The sequence below is a fragment of the Cornus florida genome, unplaced genomic scaffold, assembly GCF_030987335.1.
Source record: "Cornus florida cultivar Cherokee Brave unplaced genomic scaffold, ASM3098733v1 CherokeeBrave_3.0.0_Hap2_Chr07, whole genome shotgun sequence".
NCBI lineage: Eukaryota > Viridiplantae > Streptophyta > Magnoliopsida > Cornales > Cornaceae > Cornus > Cornus florida.
Genome location: NW_026775577.1, coordinates 43,791,243 through 43,803,268, shown reverse-complemented (window position 1 = coordinate 43,803,268; position 12,026 = coordinate 43,791,243). Strand labels below are relative to the sequence as shown.

Here is a 12,026-nt window from a genome sequence, read left to right as displayed (position 1 = left end):
AACCATAAACCATAAACCATGCCTCCTGCAACCAACCCCCCTCCAACACCATCCACCCTCTCGGCACTTCCACAAACCCACCACCAACCTTCAAGAACCCCCACCTAACCCCTCTCGGCATCATCCTCAACCTTCTCTCTCTCTCTTACCACTCTCGGCCACCTCAACTCCAACCCACCAACCTCTCACCATGCATGCCCTCAAGCACAACCACCCCCTCAACACCATGCACACACCAGCCCCAAGCAACCAACTCCCATAACCCACAAACCTTCCCCACCCTCTCGGCATCTCTGCAGCCCATCTTCTCAACACCAAACCAACTTCCTTCCCTGCATCAACCTCCATTCCCCAAACCAACCACTCTCGGCATATCTCTCTGCAACCCAAAACACCAACCCCACAACCTCATCTCCATAAACCATGCATGTATTTCAACACCACCCCATCAACCACAAACCAACCTCTCGCAGCCAACCATGCAAACCAACTTCTCTCTCTTCCACCATCCTTCCTCTCAACCCCAACATCAACCAACCAAACCCACAACCCAACACCACCATGCTCGGGCACCCCTCCTGCATGCACACATCTCTCGGCATCTTCCACCATTTGTCTTCCTACAGAAATTAATAGTACTAATAATAATAATAATACTAAATAAATAAATAAATTTTTTGGCATTATTTTGTTTTTCATTTTACGCTTGTGGCTAATGTCAGCATTTGTCTTTTGTTTGGATTTTTTATCTTGCACTAAAATTTAGGTTAGTGTTTTAATTTCTGTTTTGGTTTTTCTTACGAGACCTATGCTTTTGCCTGTGTACGTTAGTTGTGTTTTGATAGGTCTTCATATCCAAGTTTGGGGGACGCCGTTGCGCACTCACATGGCTGAACATCTACGTCGTCATCACTCCACTTGGTATTATTGTTCATTTTCCCCCTTTTTTGCTCTTATTTTGATTTACTTGTCTTCTCACATTGAGGACAATGTGACATTCAAGTTTGGGGGTACATTTATGCATTTTTGGTTTCATAATTTTTGCTAAGCAATGATAGTATAACTTGACACTTGTCGGGGATGAAGCATATGTTTAATACCTTGTATATAGATGCAATTGACATTTTTGAAAATAAAGAAAAATTTGAGTTGAAATGATCATGTAGATTCAAATTAGTCTGTATAAATGTCTCAATTAAATTCTCGCTGGATTTGACACTCTTTTAAGCTTCATAATGCACAGATGCACATTGGAAACTTAACTATGAGGCATGCAACTTGATTGACCTTGACCTTGGCCTAGTTAATCTGATTTGATGAACCTAATGGATGAACACTTTTGGCATGAATCTAAAAAAAAAAAAAAAAAACTGAGAAAGAAAGAAAAAAATGACCAGTTGACGTTCGTAGCCTTTCCAACTCGAGCTATTAAGCCCTAGGAGTGTCTCTACACTTAGCACCCTAAAGCCGTCTGGTTTGGGAGTTGTTGGCCTAACGCTTGCTACAAAGGTTGGTTAGAAAGCTTAAAGGACTTAAACATTGCACGGTCATTAAAAAAAAAATTGTAATAAACATGGTTTGCTGGAGTTCGTAGCCTTTCCAACTTGAGCTATTAAGCCCTTTGGAGTGTCTCTACACTTAACAACCTAAAGCCATCTAGTTTGGGAGCTGTTGGCCTAACGCTTGCTACATAGGTTGGTTAGAAAGCTTAAGGGACTTCAGCATTGCACAACCATTCTATGTTTCGCTTATGAGTTACAATAAATTGTCAACAAGCAACAAAAGTTGTCTTGTAAATAAAATCATGCCTTAGGGACCTCATTTAAAGGGAAATTCAATGATTTGAAAACTTGTGCTTTGGAATTTGAAAAGAAAGTAAAAGCCGCATGTTGAGAATCCAATTCACTTTCACTGAAGCTAGAGTTGATTTCCATTCAAGAGATGATAATTGAGTTATTTATATAAACTTTGATGTTGATGCATGTATGTGAAAATGTATTTAGCCAATTTTTGTATCAATGCTTCATATATGCAAAGTAATCTTCCCAATGATCCCATCTCCAGTTCTTTGTTGTTTCAAATTGTATTTGAGCTTTGTTTGCAGTTCATTTCACCATGGATGATATTTTTGTAGTAGCATGCCCATGGTTGTATTTTCATTGAAGTATTCATTTTGGTTTTGCTAAGGGACTAGCAAAACGTAAGTTTGGGAGTGTGATAAGCGCCGAATATTGCATATTCAAGCGCCCTTAATTGCATTATTTAAGTCCATTGTTTGTTTAATTATGTAGATTACCTTCATATGCACTTTTTTGCATATTTTCAGGTTCATTGGCCAAAAAGAAGCAAGAAGGATGCTTTGTGGAGTTTTGAACATCAAAGGTCACAATGCTGAATTTCTGGCAGCAGTGAATCCCGAACTTTGTTCACCATTTTGACCAACCAAACTCAAGAACTGGGCTTCCATCATAACATAAAAGATTTAGATCTCTGAATTAGCTTTCTAAATCTTCAAACGGTTTGTCATTCGGAGCTCGGAGAAGAGAGTTATGGCCTTGTTACCAGAGGTGCGCAGAATTGCCTGGCAGCAATGAAATTCTGCCTTGATCTTCAATTTCGACCAACCAGACTTGAGAATTGGATCTCCACCAAAACATGAAGTTTTTAGAGCTCTGAATCAGATTTCCAAATATTTAAACGGTTCATCATTCGGAGTTTGGAACACAAAGTTATGGCCATTTTACCAAAGTAGGTCCGGGCAGAGCAAACAAAGCATAGGGCATTCTGCCCAATTTTCGAGTGCTCGAGGCCCTATTTCGAGCACTCGAAATTAGGGCAGAATTCTACACGACTCAGCCCACTTGTGCTCAGATTTTACCTACTTTGGAAGCTCTCCTTTATGAGTTGGTTGGGGATGTTTCTTGGAGGAGAGAGAGGGCTTTTTGGGTGGATTTCTTATCTAGATAAAGGGGGGAGAGCCACACAATACATTAGGCTTCATTCTACAAGATTAGAGGAGAGAGAAGAAAGCAAGGAGGAAGTGTTCTTCAAGCAAAAAGAGGGGAGCTCGAAAATGGCTTGTTCATCCATGCTTCTTCCTTCTTCTAGCTCACTCATGGGTAACTAAACCTCATCTAGGGAGGTGATGAAGCCTCCCCTTTTGCTTATGTTCTAGATTAGGTTCTATTTTGGGGATTATGATGTATCATTTTTGGTCTTTTCATAATCTAGAGCATATTACTTCTTGTAATGAATTCTAATGTTTATAAATGATTGTTGTAAGTGATTTATCTTGTCTTAGATGGTTTCTTGTAGTAATCATAATGCTTGCTTCTTCATGGTGACAATGGAGATAGGTTTATGAATAATTTTCAAGGCATGTTGATAGAAAAAATGGATAGTCCATTGCTTAGGAACTTCCTTTGATGGGTTATGCTAGTTTCTTACCTCATGTGCTTTATCATTTGATTACAAACTTGATAGTTCTTGCTTGAGTGAGTATGTTGAAGGCTAAACTTTAGTTTAGGTAGCTCAAATGTATGAATTTTTGAGGGATTATTCTTGTTTAATGATTTAATGAACTTCTCTAAGGGTACATGGTAATCTAGTGTTGCTATATATTCCGTGACCATTTTATACATTGTACTTCCCCAATTTAGCCTTAATCTAGCATGTACTTAGGGTGTAGTGTGGATTCATCTCCCTAGTCTTTTCTACTTGTATCTCACTCCTTTAATTTCCTTGCAATTTATTGTTTTATGCACTCCTAATTTCCTAGTTTAGTGACTATCAAACAAACCCTTATTACCCCTTATCATTCTAAGAACAATTCTAGACTCTTAGGTTGCCATAGACTAGCGCAGTCCCAGTGGTTCGACTTACCCGACCAATAGCCCTATTTTACAATGATTCGTGCTATTGCGAAGGTTGATGTATAGTTGATCAACTGATCAATTACAGGGAGTTAAACAAGGTTACTATTCACAACAAGTATCCTTTACCCAGGATCGATGATCTTTTTGATCAGTTGAAGGGAGCTACATACTTCTTTAAGATTAATCTGCATTTTGGATATCATCAACTTCGAGTTAGGGAGCAAGATATTCCTAGGACATCATTTCTCACTAGATATGGTTCTTATGAATTTCGTGTCATGCCTTTTGGGTTGACTAACACACCAGCAGTCTTCATGGATTTGATGAACAGAGTCTTCAGGGCTTACTTAGATCAATTTGTCATCATCTTCATAGATGATATTTTGATTTATTCTAAATCGAAGGACGATCATACTAGGCATCTTCGCACAGTGTTGCAGACGCTTTGTGAACACCAGTTATATGCTAAGTTTGAGAAATGTGAATTTTGGTAGCGGGAAGTGAAATTTTTGGGTCATGTAGTGTCAGAAAGGGGAATAGCGGTACATCCAGCCAAGGTTTCAGCAGTGGTAGAGTGGGGACAGCTTACTTCACCTACTGAGATTCGAAGTTTCCTCGGCTTGGAAGGATATTATCATAAGTTCATCCAGGGGTTCTCGAAGATAGCGGGACCACTCACTCATCTGACTAAAAAGGGTGTCAGAAAGCTTTTGATGAGCTAAAGCGTAAGTTGACTTCTGCATCGGTTCGGTCTACTCCACAGAGCGGGATTGAGTATCTTGTCTACACAGATGCTTCTTTGTAAGGTCTCGGATGTGTTTTGATGCAGGAGGAGCGACTGATTTCATATAGCTCTCATAAATTTAAGCCTCATGAGCTTAATTATCCAACACATGATTTGGAGTTGACAGTTGTGGTCTTTGCCTTACACATTTGGAGGTATTATCTATTGGGAGAATCCTTCCATTATTTAGTGATCATAAAAGTCTACAGCATTTGTTCACTCAACTGGAGCTGAATATGAGACAGCGCCGATGGTTAGAGTTTGTGAAAGACTATCGTTTCTCTATACAGTACCATCCAGGGAAAGCGAATGTGGTGGTAGATGCACTCAGTCGCCGACCCGCTGCTAGTTTTTCTACTTTATTCACCACTGAGTGGAATGCTTTAAAGACGGTGGATGAGTTATTGGATGCGTTCATGGCTTGCATGGTAGTTACACTTTCTATTATTCACAAGGCTTTGAAAGCACAACTCGCGGATCAACAGTGTATTGACAAAATTACGGAGATAACTTCTAAGGAGGTTCTATTTTACTATGTTAGGAATAATTGAGGTTTGAGGTACAAGGGATATTTAGTGGTACCTTCTGCTGACGATTTGAGAAAGGATATGATGACTGAGACTCATTATTCAGAGTTTTCTGTTCATCCAGGAGACAAGATGTATCAGGATATGAAGTGGCAGTTTTGGTGGGCAGGTATAAAAAAGGACATTGCTATTTTTATCTTTTAATGTAGTACTTGTCAGATGGTCAAGATTGATCATCAAAGGCCGCAAGGAGCTCTACAACTACTACAGATACCGGAGTGGAAAAAGGAGAGCATTTCTACGGATTTCGTGGAGGGATTGCCTAATTCCTTTAAGGATCACAATTCTATTTGGGTTATCGTGGATAGATTGACTAAATCAGTTCATTTCTTGCCTATTCGCACTGACTTCACATCAGAGCAGCTGGCAAGACTTTACATTACAGGGGTTGTGAAGTTACATGGCATTCCGTTATCTATTATATCGGATAGGAATTCGAGCTTTGTGTCAGGGTTTTAGAGGAGTTTTCAGCAGGCTTTGGGTACAGAGTTGCTTCTTAGCACTGCTTATCATCCTCAGACTAATGGACAGATCGAGAGGATTAATCAGATCATAGAGGATATGTTTCGTTCATGCATTCTTGATTTCAAGGGCCATTGGGAGGATTATTTTCCACTATTCGAATTTGCATATAACAATAGTTTCAAGATGACTATTAGTATGGCACCGTTTGAGGCATTATATGGCCGACCATGTCGATCGCCTGTTTATTGGATGGAGGTTGGCGAGAGCTAATTTTTGGGTCCTGAGTTCATTAAGGATACTTCTGAGAAGATTGCTCTTATTAGGGATCACATGCGAACTGCCTAAAGTAGGCAGCAGAGTAATGCAGATTGCCGTACTCGTGCGTTGGAGTTTCAGTTTGGAGATCAGGTTTTCCTTAAAGTGTCTCCTATGAAAGGAGTAATGTGCTTTAGGAAGAAAAAGAAGTTGTCACCATGGTTTGTTGGTCCGTTTATGATTATGGATTGCGTGGAGCTGTGGCTTATTGGTTGGCACTTCTGGATCATTTGGATTATATGCATAATGCGTTCCATGTTTCCCATGTTGTGAAAAATTTTGCGAGACGAGGATCGCTACTAGCATATCGATGTTGGGGAGATTGAGTTGCAGCCGAATGCAACATATTTGGAGCCACCGTGTCATATTGCCGACCATTAGGACCAAATCCTTCGTAATACGGTTATCCCTTTAGTATGTGTCCAGTGGAGTCACCATAACAAGGTTGAGTCTACTTGGGAATGGAAGGGTGGTATTCGCTCGTAGTTTCCTAAAATCATAGAAGAAGGTAAGAACGAATTCCGATGATGGAATTCCTTTTATTAGGGGGGAAGAATGTAGTACCTCTAATTTTAACAGGATAGTTTCAGCATTTTAATTAATGGTTTTATTTCATTTTTAGCTGATTAATTGACGTATTTGCTTAATTGTTTAATTATTTAATTATTTAATTGATTTATGTGGTTATTTGTGTAATTTTTAGTTTAATTAATTAATTGTTTTATTTATTTTTATTATTATATGCTTACGTGGAAAATTCATGTAATTGTTGTTGTAATTAAATGTTTTTAATTCGTGTAATTAGTTTTTATATGCAAAGTATAGGTTTAGGGTTTTATATTTTTTTATGACATTTTGTAGGTTAGCTTAGCCGACTTATAATTAGGTTGGAATTAGAATTAGGTTTTATAGATGCCTATATATATATATAAGTTATGTGTCTGCCAAGGGTTTTAGAACAATATTCACATACTATGAGGCAGAGAGAAACAAAGAGGGATTTTGAAAGAAAAGAGAGAAAACCAGTTAAGGTTTTGGCCGTCGATTAAAGGTCAGACCAAGGAGGAAGGAAGAGGTTGATTATGGGTTAGAACTGGAGTAGTAGGAGGCTTGACAGTAATCGAAACTCGCTGGGAAACTCTAGGAAGACGGCGTTAAGATTTTGATTCAAAATCTCACAGGCAAGTTTTATTCTAACTCCTTCCCCTTGACCTGTGTTTAGTGCATGCCTAGATGATTTCTAAGATTATAATCAAATATTAAATGGATCTTACATGATTAGTATATGTTAAGTTAATCATCTGTATGGGTTTAATTTGATCTGGAATAGAAATCGCCGAACTTAAATATCATTGTTTGATATTAAAGCATGTTGAATCAGTAATTGTTTTTATTATTCTTTTTAATGCAAACTATTTTAAATAAATGACTGGGATGACACTGGATGTAATTTAGACTCTTAAGTTCAATATTGATGAGGAATAGAAGGGTTGGAAGCGGCCGGAGACGAAACAGACGAAAGAAAACGGTTCAGGGCTTTCAAAGAGGGAGAGAGCCAGCTCCATGGAAGAGGGAGCCGGCTCCCCCAAGTGAAAAGTCGGCTCTGAAGGATTAAGTCGGCTCCTACCCCTCTAAAGCCAGCTCCAAGGTGCATGGAGCAGGCTCCATGCTTGGTTGGAGCCTGCTCTCAAGTTTTGAGAGCAGATTCTCTTATATTGATGCATTCTGGGTTTTTCTTTGGGCGCTGTTTGGACGATTTAAGTATTCTGAATTGTTTTGAGAGTATACTGGGGGTTCTGAATATAAATTTCATAGGATATTAAAACCTCTAATTGCATAATTTATACTATTATGCTAATAGAATGAACAGTATGAAATTAAACAACTTTGCATGCTGTTAACGGATAAAAGGGACTTAATTACTTAATTTTGTTTTAGCAATTTAATGGACTATAGTATGAATATACATCTTGTTTTGGATGCATAATAGGGTCATTTATTTATTAGACTTGGTCTATACTTACTCTGGATGTTAATTGCTGAAATAATAAACTTTGTCTTCTAATTATATGGATTAATGTTTTGGTTACTAATTGCTAAACTATTAAACTATGTTATGTCAATTATATAGATTAATGTGTTAGACTTTAATTCCTGAATTATCATATTAAATTCTGTCAATTACCTAGATATTATGGACTATATGCACCGGTATGGGACGGTGGCATACTAGGAATGGTTTAGCTCAAAACGCTAATGCCTACCTTATTGGAATAAGGGAATGGATTGTAAAATATTGAATCCTACTTATACTTAAGTCAGATCAACTGAGTAAGTTGAGTGACTACCTAGATTAATTGTTATTTGTGGTTAAGTCAGATCAACTGAATAAGTTGAGTGACTAACTATATTATAAATCGTATGTCAGATCAATGACCAATTGAATGACATACTTTGGTTTTGGACAGACTTTAAATATATGACTATAGTACCACGATATGAGCTTGAGTCTTAGGATCGTTGATTAGGGAGCATATATCCATTAGGATGCATAGCTGGCTATGACAGTTGTGGTGTATGATGAGCGCTAAAAAATGTGCATTTAAACCCCGTAAGCTTAAGTATTCTAGGACCTTTATCTATCTTATTTTTTCGCCTTAGACTAATTTCATGTTATTTCTACTTTTAGGCACTTATCCCCAAAATAAGTCAATTCAGCCCAATTAAAGCATAAAAGAAGCAATCTTGAGCCGAATAGAAAAAATGAGCAAAGTGGTGGAAAAGTAGGATCTTCGATCGATCTCAACAAATCTTTGATCGATCTGGAAGTGATTGATCTACCCATTTGAAGACGGATCCAAGCCTTTATCCTTATCCAAAAGAATCCACCACCTTCGATCGATCCAACTTTCCTCAGATCGATTAAAATTATTTTATCTTATTCTCACCTACCATCCCACCTACCACTTTTGTCCTTTTTCCCAAAATATCTTAGAGATTTGTCTTTATTTAAAAAGGCGCCGCCATAGAAGGATTGATCTCGCCAAAATTCGATAGATCTCACTTAAGTTCAATCGATCGAACTCTCTCAAATACGAAATAAAACAGAGTCCAGCTCATTAAAAGATGGTTCATGGTGTTATCATTGAAGGGGCCCTAGTGCACGAGTCCAGACCATTGGGTGTGACACTTGAGCTACCTATATAAGGATTAGGAGCCATTTTAAAGGGGATTCATTCACATATTGAGATACATAATTAGAGATTAAGAAAAGGGAGAAGAGGCTAGAGACTAGAGACACACCAATTTGGGAGTTCTTCCATTCTTCTAGGGTTTCCATCAAGAAGAAGAGTATTCCTACCATGGAGATAGCTCTTGAGGGTTGGAGGACTACATCAATGAATGGCTAAACATCTCCTTGGGGCTAGAGTTAGCCCTAAGCATACCTTCTAGACCTTGATGTTTTATATTTCGAGGGGATTTGTATTGTGATTCTTGTCTTGACACTTAATTTATAAATGAATTTTGTTCTTATAATGATTTGTGTAGTTTAATACTTCCTATTGATCATTTCGTTCTATCCAAATGTCTATGTATACTAGAATAGATGTTCATGTGTTTATCACTAGTTTTTGTATTGTTGATGCATGTCTATGTGTGTTGATACTATGGATCTAGAGATTGTCAAGGCATATTGCTTAATAGAATACTCTTATGGTTTATTTGATGGTTCATGTTCATTTCTTGATGGATTATGCCTCTTCCTTAGTTTAATTAGTTTAATTTTCATGTTCCTAGCTTAGTGGTAGTGTAGTTGCCTTAATTTCTTAGAGACAATCCATGCTTGTTGTTTGATGTTCCATGCTTATGAATGCAAGAAGTATATTTTTATAACCATGTGATGTGTTTAGATTATGAGCTTAAAAGGAGGAATATTGGCTTAGATTGATATATTGTCCTGTTCACTAGGTTGCTTGGACAATATATACTTAATTGGTCATCCATGTTTGTTGAAATAATCAACCACACACTATTGTTACAATACATGTTTCCCCTCATTAATTATGCATTAAGTGTCTAGAAATGTGATATTTAGTGGTGACCTCTAAGTCCCAAGACCTCTCTCTCTTGTTCCCTCTATTATTTATTTGTTATTATTTGTTTTACATTAAATTTGCTTAGTTTTAGCTAGTAGTTTAATCAACCAAATAAACCACCTTTTGATCACTTGACCTACTAATCCAACTTTGTTTCTTTAGCAAATTGCCTCTAATCCCTTGGAACGATCCCTACTCACCCTAGCTACATTTAGTAGTTAGAGGTACTAATGGCACTCTATAAATTTAAACTTGACCACACTTCAATCACATTGCAACTTTGGTTCACGACACACCAAGTTTTGGCGCCGTTGTCGGGGATTTGAATTGGCAATGCCGTGTTTTGGAAACAAATAGGAATTAGTACTCTTTTGATCGTGTCTTTATTTTACTTTATTTTTGTTACTTATTGTGTTTGTTCTTATTTGGCTAGGTGAATTGAGCAAGGAAGTCAAGCAAAAGAGAATTGGAAAGCAAGGAGCTAAGCTAAGCACAAAAAGGGCTAAAATCTATAAATAAAAAAAAAAAAAAAAAATTACAAAGCTAAGCGGAAAATTGAAAAATGAATTGAAATTGCTAAAGGACCCTTTGTGAGATCTTTCTAACTCAATCTCTAGTTAAATCGTCGGCCCGTGTAGTGGTAAGTTTTTAAATTCTTAGATAAATCGTGAGCCCACGTGGAGGCAATTTACTTTTCTTTGCATATTGTTCAAGCATAGGAGTATGGGACTATTGTATATGGAGATTTGTTGATTAATTTGTTGTGGGGGCCAAATGATTGCTATTTGATTGCTTACTTGTTATTTGTTTTGCTAGTGTATGCATGGTCGTAGGTCATTAAATCCTACTCTTGTCCCTCCTAATTTGTATCTTGAATCGGTTGTTCGTAATCGTAGGGGAAGAGGTAATTCTCATCACTCCATTTCATCAATAGAGGAGCAACATGACGACCATGTGGAGGACCTTAGTCACGTAGACCAACAAGGCATCCTCCACCCTAATGTGGATTATGACAACATCCAAGTACCATTGGGCATACCTAGACCATTCATCCTACCACAACAACAAGGCCAAATTCCATTGGGAATGCCTCGGCCAATTTTTGTTCCACAACCTCCCATGGATCAAGTTAATCACGGTGTTCGTTTAGCACCACCGGTTGGGAATCCTCCCATTGCTTTGTGTGATAATTATGTGTCTAATGAATACAATGCACCCACTTGCATTCAATTGCCCCCATTTAGAGCATATCACTATGAAATTAAGCCGCAAACTATTCAAATGCTTCCCAATTATCATGGACTTCCAAGTGAAGAGCCCTACAAGCATTTGGGTGAGTTTCTTGAATTGTGTTCCACCGTGAAATACACGGACATGCCAGAAGAAGTTTTGAGACTCAAACTTTTTCCTTTTACCCTTAAAGATAAAGCAAAATATTGGTTCAACAATCTTAGGCCTTTTTCGATAACTTCTTGGGCAGAAATGCAATAAGAGTTCCTGAAGAAGTACTATCTGGTATCAAAGACCAATGCTATGAGAACTTTCATTCATGAATTTTCACAAAGGAAGGGGAAATGTTTCATGAGGCATAGGAAAGGTTTAATGACTTGCTTAGGAAGTGCCCACATCATGACATATGTAAGTGGCAACTAGTTCAATATTTCTTTGAAAGTTTACCGGATAATCACAAGGGCATGGTTGATGCATCTATGGGTGGTTCTTATCTTGACAAGCATGAAAATGATGTTTGGCAATTATATGAAAACATGAGTTAGAATTCAATGCATAGATCTTTATCTTCTAAAAATGGTAGAAATCTAGGTGGAAGGAAGAATGTTGGCTTGTATCAAGTTGACAATTCCAATGATATAGCTGCTAAGATAAAATCCTTATCTCAAAGGTT

The 12,026-nt window shown here is 37.7% G+C and overlaps 1 pseudogene; it reads right to left on the bottom strand.

The window, feature by feature from the left end:
* Positions 1-11,662: 11,662 nt before the first annotated feature.
* LOC132267878 (small nucleolar RNA R71) lies at positions 11,663-11,759 on the bottom strand (annotated as a pseudogene).
* Positions 11,760-12,026: the final 267 nt, after the last annotated feature.